General features: G+C 40.3%; 1 pseudogene; it reads right to left on the bottom strand.

The window, feature by feature from the left end:
- Window positions 1-4,796: 4,796 nt before the first annotated feature.
- The window catches only part of LOC120854140, a 143,174-nt pseudogene continuing 136,901 nt past the window's right edge, over window positions 4,797-11,069 (bottom strand).

Raw genomic sequence — 11,069 nt, 5'->3', positions numbered from 1 at the left:
ATAAGTTAAATAAGCAGGGTGACAATAAGTTAAATAAGCAGGGTGACAGCCTTTTCATACCATTCATGGATCACAGCCTTGCCATGGCTAAGGGACTTGGATAACTCAATGAAGCTATGTGCCATGCCATGCAGGGCCACCTAAGATGGACAGGTCATAGTGGAGGGTTCTGACAAAACATGGTCCACTGGAGGAGGGAATGGCAACCCACTCCATATTCTTGCTGGGAGAACCCCATGAAAAGTATGTAATGTGTGAATGGTGACCTTAGTCATAATTTCAAATGGGGTTTTTTTTGAAGGGAACTTGACTAAATGATTCTACAGATTTCTTACCTAAAAATAATTTTGATCATAGTATATCCAACAATATTCTGAAAAATAGAATGTCGATAAGTGTAACAGATAATAAAATTCTGAAAAAGAAAACTGATGAAGGGTAATTTTCTTTAGTATCAAGCATTAGTAAAGCAATGTGATTTTGCTAGGACAGGAACAGACAGAGGATGAGAGAAAATAATAAGTCTAGAAGGATACTCAAGTTAGTGGAGAAATAAAATATATGATAAAGATGATAATAAAAGATGGATTCTTTAATGAATAATGTTAAAAAAACTAGTCATCAGAAATGAAAAAGAACTCATTATATTAACATAAAATCCAAATAAATTAAAAATTTAATGTAAAAGATAAAGCACTGAATTAAAAGACAAAAACCAAGTGTGGCCAGTATTACACTCTTGTCATGGAGAAAGCCTTTTACCATCACACACACACACACACACACACACACACACACACTCTCTCTCTGTCTCTCTCTCTCCTTCAAAAAATAAAATTAAAATATTTAAGTATTAAAAAAATTTTTTTTAATTGATTACAGTTAAAGAAGCCATGAAAAACAACAGGAAAAATATAAAACATTGTGGGAAAACTATTTGAAACAAATGTTTGAGAACATATCTGAAAATAAAACCAGGTGACAATACATTCTTGTGTTTATGGAAAACAGTTTTCAATCTTTTCACACACATGCAACATATATGGACTGACAATCTGTGTCTCTTCCATAATTTAATCCATTTATAGAATTGTCACTGGCTGCATGTTTTATAGAAACTAGTGAAGTTATGCTGAAAATTTGTTAGAGTTGGTTAATTCATCTGGCAAATTTTTAAAGTTCAAGGAATATAGTTGTCTTTTAAAAAAGAGTTTGTTGTCTGCTGTATTAAATCAAGTTTTCTATATTGACTATGTTTCCCCTGACCAAAAAAATAGATCTTTAGATAAAGTTGCATTTCCATAAAAAGTAATGAAAAGTCTGCTAGTATTATGCAGACTCTTCTAACTTCTTTTGCTTCACTGGATCTGAGGAAGAGAAGGCAGGATTTTTAAAAGGGGGATTGTGTTCCCTTCAGATTGTTATTCTAAATCTGACTTGATAGCAGAACCCAAAGTACATCATCTCCCAGAGAAAGCTAGCTGCTTGCCAGACTGCTCTGTTACAATTGAACTGTAAATGGCTCACATCAGCACATTCTGTCAACTTTATATAAACCCCACTTTATGTAATGCGATTATAGATCCCCTGAACACTGCTCTGTACCTGCAGCTTGCAAACTGATTCTGTTGATATTTTCTGTCAGCTGTGATGACCAGGAGAAGCAGCTGGTGTTGACAGAGGTGATAGATGGCTATGCCTGCTTCGTTTCATTATTTCTAGAAGTCTGTTGCCCCATGTTCAAAAGGGAGTAGGTAACTGAGTCCTTTCTTCTGTCCACTCCCAAACTTTACTCCTTGATCCCTGTATCTATCACATCCAGAGATGTTTTGGGGCTGGCTTACTTTGACCAAAGGCCATGAGCACTCAATATGAAGAGCGAGTGATCCATGTGGTCAACATGCATGTCTGCACAATGTGGTTTATCCAGGAAAGCTTCACTCTCCATGGCTCTTTGATGATCTGATCCACTCTTGTCCCTGACAAGGCTGACTTGATGGCATGAAGAGCTCTTGGGAGATTCAGTTCAGATCAACAAACATTTATTGAGCCTCTGTTGTGTGCAGGTCCTGAATGCGGCACTGGGGATGCCAAGACATATAATGCAAGATGCCCCTTTTGTGGAGACGACAGGGGGAAAAACCTGAGTTTCAATGTATTATGATTAGTGCTAAGACTGCTGAATGTTGCATATAGGAGAGGGCACTTAGTTTAACCTGGAAAGTTAATCCAGGAAAGGTTTCTTGCAGAAATGATGCCTGAGCTGAGTCTTGAAGATTGAAAAGAATTGTATAGGTAGAAAGGGAGATTCATACAAAAAGTACAGCCTGAAAAACATCATAGAGATGTGAAACAGTATGGGCACACAGGCAGGGAAACTCCCAGAATTCAGAATTCCTGGAAGGAAAATTCTCAGATGTGGGTGGGAGATGAGGATGAAGAAAGAAGCAGATGTCAAACTGAGAGGGAACTGAATGCTGTATAATAAAGCCCAACAATAAAGCCTTTATTCTATAGGAAGTGTTGAGTCTTTTATTCCTTGCTTTCTCTCACATCCACCCACATTCAATCCTTCAGCGAATCTTCTTGATCAGATATGCCAGATTTGACTACCATCACCATCCTAGTGCAAGCTACCAAGGCAAGCTACCAAGGATCACAGCAATAGGTCCATAGTTATAGTGGGAATAAGTCTTGCATTTCGGCTCCTCTAAACTCTACCCTTTTCACAGAAGTGAGAGTGGTCCTTCTAAAATATAAATCAGATAATGACATTCCCCAGTAAGTGCTCAAACCTCCCATGGCTCCTTCACATCTAGAATAAAATCTACATTCTTACCACGGCCTGGAAGGCAAGTCTTTACTTGAATTGGCCTGTGCTCTGCTCCCCACTTTGCCTTCAACCTCCTTACACACCAGGTTCCCACCTCATAGGCCACCTTGATGTGCTGGAGCATGCAAACATCTCTCTGACTCAGGCTTTTGCGCTTGTTAATCACTCTGCCTGGAGTACTTGTGCTTCCTCACTGTCCATCTGTCTCATGACTGACCCTTTCCCCTCACTCCCTTCTGCTGAGAATTGACCCTCCTGACTACCCTTTCTAAAATATCCCCACCTCCATCACTCTCTCTTTCCTGCTACATATGTCACTGTAGAGTTGTCTTCTTATTGCCTGTCTCACCCACAGTAATGTAAGCTTCAAGGAGGCAAAAACGGATCTGTTTTGTTTACTATGTATTCCCAGTGCAGGAGCATGAATTGATGAATGAATTCAGAACCATTCAAAACTTGGGAGTGAAAGAGTCATTCGTGTATTTTAGACAAGCCATGCTGGCTGCAACATGGAGAATGCAGGTAAGTGGGTATATTCGGGGTGGGGGAAGTGGGTAGACACGAGTTAGAGACCAGTTTGGAAGTTCCTGTGTTAGTCCAGGTGAACAGTATGAAGGACTGAAGTAAGGCAGTGGTATTTGGCATGAAGAAAGAGGAGATAGATTTGAGAAGTGTTTTGGAGATAAAAATTGGCCAAACATGATCAAATTACATCTGGGTCTCTCTTCAGATTCCTGGCTACAAAGGAGATGCTAAAGGATGCTGGAACTGGAAGTGGTCCAGAATGAGAGGGAGCAGGATGATGTTGCCTGAGTGCCTTCTGAGACCAGTGCTTTTCCATTTCAGCATTTCCCTGGATTAAAACTGCTAAAGCATTCATGTGTCCCTTGTGTAGTGCAGAAGAATTGTCTTGCATAGATCCCTATGACTACAATGAGTTGGATGTATTTTTGGCACCAGCTAGATGTTCAATAATAGTTTTAATGATAGTTTCTACAGCAATTGGGTTTACCCTGGAGGCTGCCCATCTCTCTAATGACTAGGGCCAAGCCAACTTATTTTATAAGATCTGGCAAAATTACAGTGTGAACTGGTAATGCCGTGGGCTGTTATACAAATTATACCAGGCCTGTCTCTGAGGAACTTATCCAAGCCTCTGGAGACTTCAAGAATACTAACTTCAAAGGAATTACGTGCTATTATAAATACTACAAACCAGGTATCTAGCAAAACAAGAAGCAGACCCACAGTGCCTAACTTGTGGAAGTGTTTGATCTACTTGAAATTTCTGAAAATAAATTTGAGCTGTTGAAATTGACATTTTGTAGAGTATCACAATTTTTTTTTTCAACATGGTTTGGGAAAGTTCTTTTTAGCTTGGGAAAATTTATTATTTTAGCCAAGGAAAGAATTGTGTGGCCTCAAATCTATAAACTTTCTATCCAAGAGAGATTATGAAATTATTTTGGATGATTGAGACAGAGGTCGTTCCAAAGAAAAGGTTTATCACATGGGTGATTTAAAGCACTACTAAAATTGCCTTTCTAAGCAATGACCTAGAAATCTGACAATGTGATAATGAATTCTCAAACAAATAAAACAAACAAACACAAAAATCACACTGGAACATTTCACAATTGGCAGGACAAAAACTGGCAACAGCTGACTTCTGGAAAAGTGAATTGGATCTTATAGCATTAAAATGAGTTTGCAGACTATAACATGAAGTCAACACTTCTGTGAGAATTTTGGAATGCTCAATTTCCCACAATCTCATCATTTTTCTGCCTGACAATTGTAATTATTCTTCACCAACCTGACAGTCAAACTTGCTTCCTGTAGTGATAATATACCTGCTACCATCCTGACCATATTGGAGAAATGGCTTTTTCTTTGATAGGTTTGTTCATTTTGAAACTAACTTTCTATGTTATTCTAGCCACTCTCTTACATTATTCATTAACTAATTGCCATCCATATCTCTTTTTTTTGCTTTTTTAAAATATCTTTTTCTCCGTGACTGAATATACAAAGATAATGGAAGTAAAATATTCTTCTGCTGTAAAGATGGGTGGAATAGATCAAAATCCACTTGGCGGATTTTCTTTAAATAGTCCTCCAGAGCAACCGTCTGCACAAAAGCAGGAAATGCTTTCACAGGAACACTTTCGTGGAAGGACCTAGCATGCTTTAGGGGCAAGTGTGCCTGGCTGGCAATATCATACGTCACATCTCTCACATTTTCATCTTGGCTCTTTTGTAGAAAATCCTCTTGCGAAACACCATGCAGCATACAAATACCCATGGGAAGGAACAGCTTTCTTCTGCTATCATGGCAGGGTGTTGCTCTCAAGCAATGCCTTGCGTTTTTCCAGTGTGACTTGGGGCATGATCTGAAGATCATGAAGATCATGAAGATCCTTTATGCCCAATATTTCTAGTGTTAGATAAAGAAGAGAGCTCTGAGTGTTTTTAGCATAATTTCCTAGTTCCTGAATGTTATGATAGACTTTGTCATCCAAATTCTCTTCTCTTTCATCAGTGATTTTCACAGGCCATCTTTTAGTCAGATTATGTTTTCTGACAGCCTTCCATAGTTCAGTGGCCACATGCTGATGTGGTGGACTGTCACAGTATAAATGATTCACAGTTTCCCCCCCCTCCCAAAATTGCATTTGCATCAGTCCAATTGTTTTCTCAGAGACAGGGTCCTTAACTAGCCTGAGCCAATTCCACATTGAAGGCTCTCAGTGCAAAAGCAGAGCTTCTGGATTCGGCAGGGAGAAGCAGGGAGCAGAAACAGCCTTCATAATCTTGTTTCCGCAGTGGTCCAAGCGGTAGTGGCCAGCGCCTGGGGAGTCAGGTCTACTGGCCATGGCTACACTCCGCCTGGAGAGCTGCCGGACGCGTGCCCACAGGCCCAGGAGTGGCCCGCAGCAGGACAGGTTAGGGATGCCAAGCTGTAGCGGTCCCCAAGTCAAGCCTAGCGTGGAGACCACCAGGACACCCACCGCCAACTGTATTTCTGACAGCAGTTTACAACTTCGGAAAAAAATAAGGAGATACAGGCTTGTCTCCCTGATTATAAAGAAAAGACTATTTCACTTATGTCACCTATTTAGTGACTGAGGCAAGTTACCACATACTACTTCAGAAAACACTGGACATTATTGTATGCTTCCAAAACATCTAAGGTCATGAAGTAATCATGGATTTAATGAACAAGACATTGTAAAGGAATCTAATTCTGTACAGTTTGAGAAGATCTGAATAGGACACTAAGACCAGGTCACAGGCTTTAAAAAAGAACAATCCTAGTTAGAATAATTACAAAGTAAAAGTGCTTGATAGTTATAAAAGTTATTGATTTGAAATCCATTTACTTGATTATTTATTCAGTAAATTTTTACTTCTGAGAAGGTGACATTTGAGTATGCCTTAAAGGGGTGGTGGAGTGAACTTTGCAGAGATATAACCTGAGGAAACGGTTTTCTAAACAGGAAGAATTGCCAGTGCAAAGCCCTTGAGGAAAGACCACACCTGGAGTATTGGAGGAGGGGCAAGGAAGAGCATGCGTGCTGTGGGCTGGAGCAAAGCAATGCGAGAGGGGCCGGGGGATGAGGCAGGGGTGGGCAGGATGCACACAGGCCAGTGCGGGAACTCTGATCTAAGTTGTTTTTTTTCATTTGTATTTATTTACTTATTTTTAATTTAAATTTATTTATTTTAATTGGAGGTTAATTACTTTACAATATTTAAGTTTTAAAGATTCAGTCTGTCTGGTATACTGAGAATAGGTTGTAGGGGGCTTAGGTGGATTCAAGGAGACTCAGCTCAGTTCAGTTCAGTCGCTCAGTCGTGTCCAACTCTTTGTGACCCCATGGACTGCAGCATGCCAGGCCTCCCTGTCCATCACCAACTCCCAGAGTTTACTCAAACTCTTGTCCATTGAGTCGGTGATGCCATCCGACCATCTCATCCACTGCCGTCCCCTTCTCCTCCCACCTTCAATCTTTCCTAGCATCAGGGTCTTTTCCAATGAGTCAGCTCTTCTCATCAGGTGGCCAAGGTGTTGGAGTTTCAGCTTCAACATCAGTCCTGCCAATGAATATTCAGGACTGATTTCCTTTAAACAGGAGACTCTTTAAGGGGATAATATAGGATGGTGGTTTTGACAGGTGGCAGCAGTGGAAGTGGTAACGAGTGATCAGATTCTGGATGTATTTTAAAAGTATAAATTTTTTACCACTGTTGGGTAGATTGGCGACATGAGAGAAAGATGCAAGTTAAGGACAACTCTTGGAGTTTTAGTGAGCAACTGGAAGGAAAGAGTTGTCCTTTCTGTTAGATTTTTAGGAACGCTGTAAAAGATTATGACAAACTGGATGACTTCAGTCATGTATTCTGTCACAGTTCTGGAGACCGTGCGTTCAAAATCTTAGTGTTGGTGAGCCTGCACTCCCTTCGAAGGTTCTCGGGGAGAACCCAGTTCTCTGTGTCCCCTAGCTCTGGTGTCTGTCGGCTCCCATGGGCACTCCTCGGCTGTATTGTTCCAGTCTCTGGTTCTGCGACCGCACTGACTCCTGCTCTCTGTCTCTGAGGGTGCTTGTCTTAGGCCCGCCCATGGGGTAATTCAGGATGATCCCATTGCAAATCCTTACTGATAGTCTCCTTTACTAAATAAGGGAACGTTCACAGGCTTCCCTGGTGGCTCAGAGGTTAAAGCGTCTGCCTGGAATGAGGGAGACCCGGGTTCGATCCCTGGGTTGGAAGATCCCCTGGAGAAGGAAATGGCAACCCACTCCCAGTACTCTTGCCTGGAGAATCCCATGGATGGAGGAGCCTGGTGGGCTATAGTCCATGGGGTCGCAAAGAGTCGGACATGACTGAATGACTTCACTTTCACTTTTTCACAGGGTCTAAGGATTTTGGGGGGCTTGTAATTCAACCCACTACACTGTTCATTAAAATGAAGGAGAGGTGAGAAAAGCAAATGAGGTGAGAGGGAGGGATGTATATAATTTTAATTTTCGTTGAGAGGGCACCTGGTGGCTGCCCAAGTTGTTGACTTAAATAGTTATTATTATTAAAGATATTCATTATATTGGTCATGTAAAAGAAAAGATTATAAAATCCCTGTAAAAATCCAACATGCTGCCCAAATTTAGCCATTAGCCTCATTCTTCATTTAACATTTTAACTCAAGTTGTTAAAACAAGTGAGTTGTTCATGTTTGAATTTTATTTTCTCTCCCTTCCACCAATCTATGTTTATTTTTTAAAAAACCCATTTATTAACTATTTGGTGTCTAGAGTGTGCAATTCACCATGCTAGGCAATTCAGACTTGCAAAGATAATTAAGAAATAATTTCTTTCACTAAAGAACATACAGATAATAATTTGGCTCAGACTAGTCCCTCTGATACACACACATTCTGTCCTAATATGACTTAGTATAGCTTATTTACAGTAGGTATTTGCTGCGTGAGAATATAGGTGGCTGGCTTTCCTTTGGTAATTACGATTTATAGGGGTCACAAATTCAACTTTTTCTTTCACACAATCTCTTTCCCTCATTACATTGAGAAGGTTTAGGCAATCATGGATAGTGAGCAGTAGGCTCCAAAAGTGCTTTGAAATGCAGGAACAAGACACCAGAATGAATACATGGTGGGTGGAATCAGTTTATTTGAAGAAGCTTTTCCTAGAAATAACCCATCCTACACTCTGATTTGGAGAAGAGAGAGTTTGCTGAAGAGACAGAAGTGCCGGAAAACAAGCACCATAAAATGTAACTAATGTAAAAGAAACTGTAATCCTGAAAATGGAAACATGTTAAAGATAAATGATCCTTATGGAGTTTAGGAAAATGAAAGTTGGTGCATAATTTCAGTGTTTATCCCTGACTGTTCAACAGGGGCAAGAGACTATGTTTTATGTCACTAGTAATAATGACTAGATGTCTTGAAAGGTGATGAATTCTCTGACTTCTCAGATAGTTTGATTTAAATAGTTCACAGGACTGTCTAACCTCCTTTGCAATGAACCTGGACTCCACAGATGGCAGACAGTTATTATAAAGGGCTTGGAGGGTAGTGCCTGACATATAATATAACCCCTACCAAGATTAGCTGTTATTATGGATTATTATTTTATTTTCCTAGCTACTTTATTATTTCTCCCAGTGTGATCAAACAGTTGGGGGTGAAACTGAGTTTATAAACCTTCTTGGCCCAGTCTAGACTGTGATGATTCTGGTCAGGATGTGATTAGTTATTTATAACCACTCCTGAAGGTAAGGTTAACCAGTTCTCTTCTAATATTATGACAAGAATATTTCCTCACACTGAGCTCATATTTGTTAATAATTGTCATGTATCATCACCTAATGATTGTCTCTTTGTTTAAGCACATTGAAACACTGTTCTGTTATGCCCTTCTTTCACACCTTTCAATAGGTCAACAGTACCCTCCAAATAGTCTAAATTCCTTAAAGCAGTATTTAAGATCTGCTTGTTACCATTTGATTCCAAAGTGATTCCAACTTACTTTTCGCATCACACCACTATTTTATTTTCAGGTGACGACCAAAATAGATTATTAATCATTCCTCCTTTATAAGTGTATGCTGTACTGCCTCTATGCCTTTGCTTATGTACTTCCTGGAGTGATCCAACTTCCTACAGCTACTCATCTCTTATTAGGCTTCTCACTGTTGCTCAAAGGCCAGCTCAAAGGCCATCTCCTCCACCAAACATTTCCAGTTCCCTCAGGCTGGAAATGACTGCTGTAAAACACTGAAGTTCATGGGTCTACTTTTATAATGTTTGCCATTTCACAGTAATTTGTCTACAAGTGGGAGACGCAGTGTGCTATCACAGGAAGGAGCTACTGCTCCTTAGACTCATATCCACAAGTACTGCTTACTAGTTTTATAAACCTAGTGAGTGAAAGTTGATCAGTTGTGTCTGACTCTGCTTCCCCGTGGACTATACAGTCCGTGGAATTCTCCAGGCCAGAATACTGGAGTGGGTAGCCATTCCCTTCTACATGGGATCTTTCCAACCCAGGGACCGAACTCAGGTCTCCCACATGGCAGGTAGATTCTATACCAGCTGAGCCACCAGAGAAGCCCTTTATAAACCTAACCACTTACTTAAACTCTTGAGCTTAGTTTCTTCATCTGTAAAATAAGAACAGTAATATTTATCCTATCATGTGAATATGAGGATTAAATGAGATTGCACATGTGCTGTAAAACTCTTGGTGCAGTTCTTTGCACAATGTGTGTGTGTGTGTGTGTGTGTGTGTTAGTTGCTGAGTTGTATATGACTCTTTGCGATCCCATGGACTGTAGCCCACCAGGCCTCCTCTGGCCATGAGGATTCTCCAGGCAAGAATACTAGAGAGGGTTGCCATGCTTTCCTCCACGGGATCTTCCCAACCCAGGGACTAAAGCCAGGTCTCCTGCATTGCAGGCAAATTCTTTACTGTCTGAGCCAATTTATGTTTGAAATGATTATTTTATTGCTATTATTATGTTCTCCACTACTTAGAGTCATTTTGAGGGCAAGGATCATGCAGTCTCATTTCTCTTTATATCCTGCTTAGCACATCATCTTATATATAGGCTCTCCTTTGCTAAATTTGTGAGTATATGTATATCAGTTTTGTCTCCTCGGCTATATTATACATTTCTGGAAGTCAGGAACAATGCCTTGTGCACTATAGTAAACATGTTTAGTGCCCAGTTAATGGCTGGTGTAATACGTATACACCCAGGTAGGAATAAGACCTGTTTGAAAAGGAGTCCGTCAAGGCTGTATATTGTCACCCTGCTTATTTAACTTATATGCAGAGTACATCATGAGAAACGCTGGGCTGGAAGAAACACAAGCTGGAATCAAGATTGCCGGGAGAAATATCAATAACCTCAGATATGCAGATGACACCACTCTTATGGCAGAAAGTGAAGAGGAACTAAAAAGCCTCTTGATGAAAGTGAAAGAGGAGAGTGAAAAAGTTGGCTTAAAGCTCAACATTCAGAAAATGAAGATCATGGCATCCGGTCCCATCACTTCATGGGAAATAGATGGGGAAACAGTGGAAACAGTGTCAGACTTTATTTTTTTGGGCTCCAAAATCACCGCAGATGGTGACTGCAGCCACGAAATTAAAAGACGCTTACTCCTTGGAAGAAAAGTTATGACCAACCTAGATAGTATATTCAAAAGCA

The sequence above is a fragment of the Oryx dammah genome, unplaced genomic scaffold (assembly GCF_014754425.2).
Source record: "Oryx dammah isolate SB20612 unplaced genomic scaffold, SCBI_Odam_1.1 HiC_scaffold_27, whole genome shotgun sequence".
NCBI lineage: Eukaryota > Metazoa > Chordata > Mammalia > Artiodactyla > Bovidae > Oryx > Oryx dammah.
The sequence above is the reverse complement of the archived record's forward strand: the minus strand, read 5'-3'. Positions and strand labels throughout refer to the sequence as shown.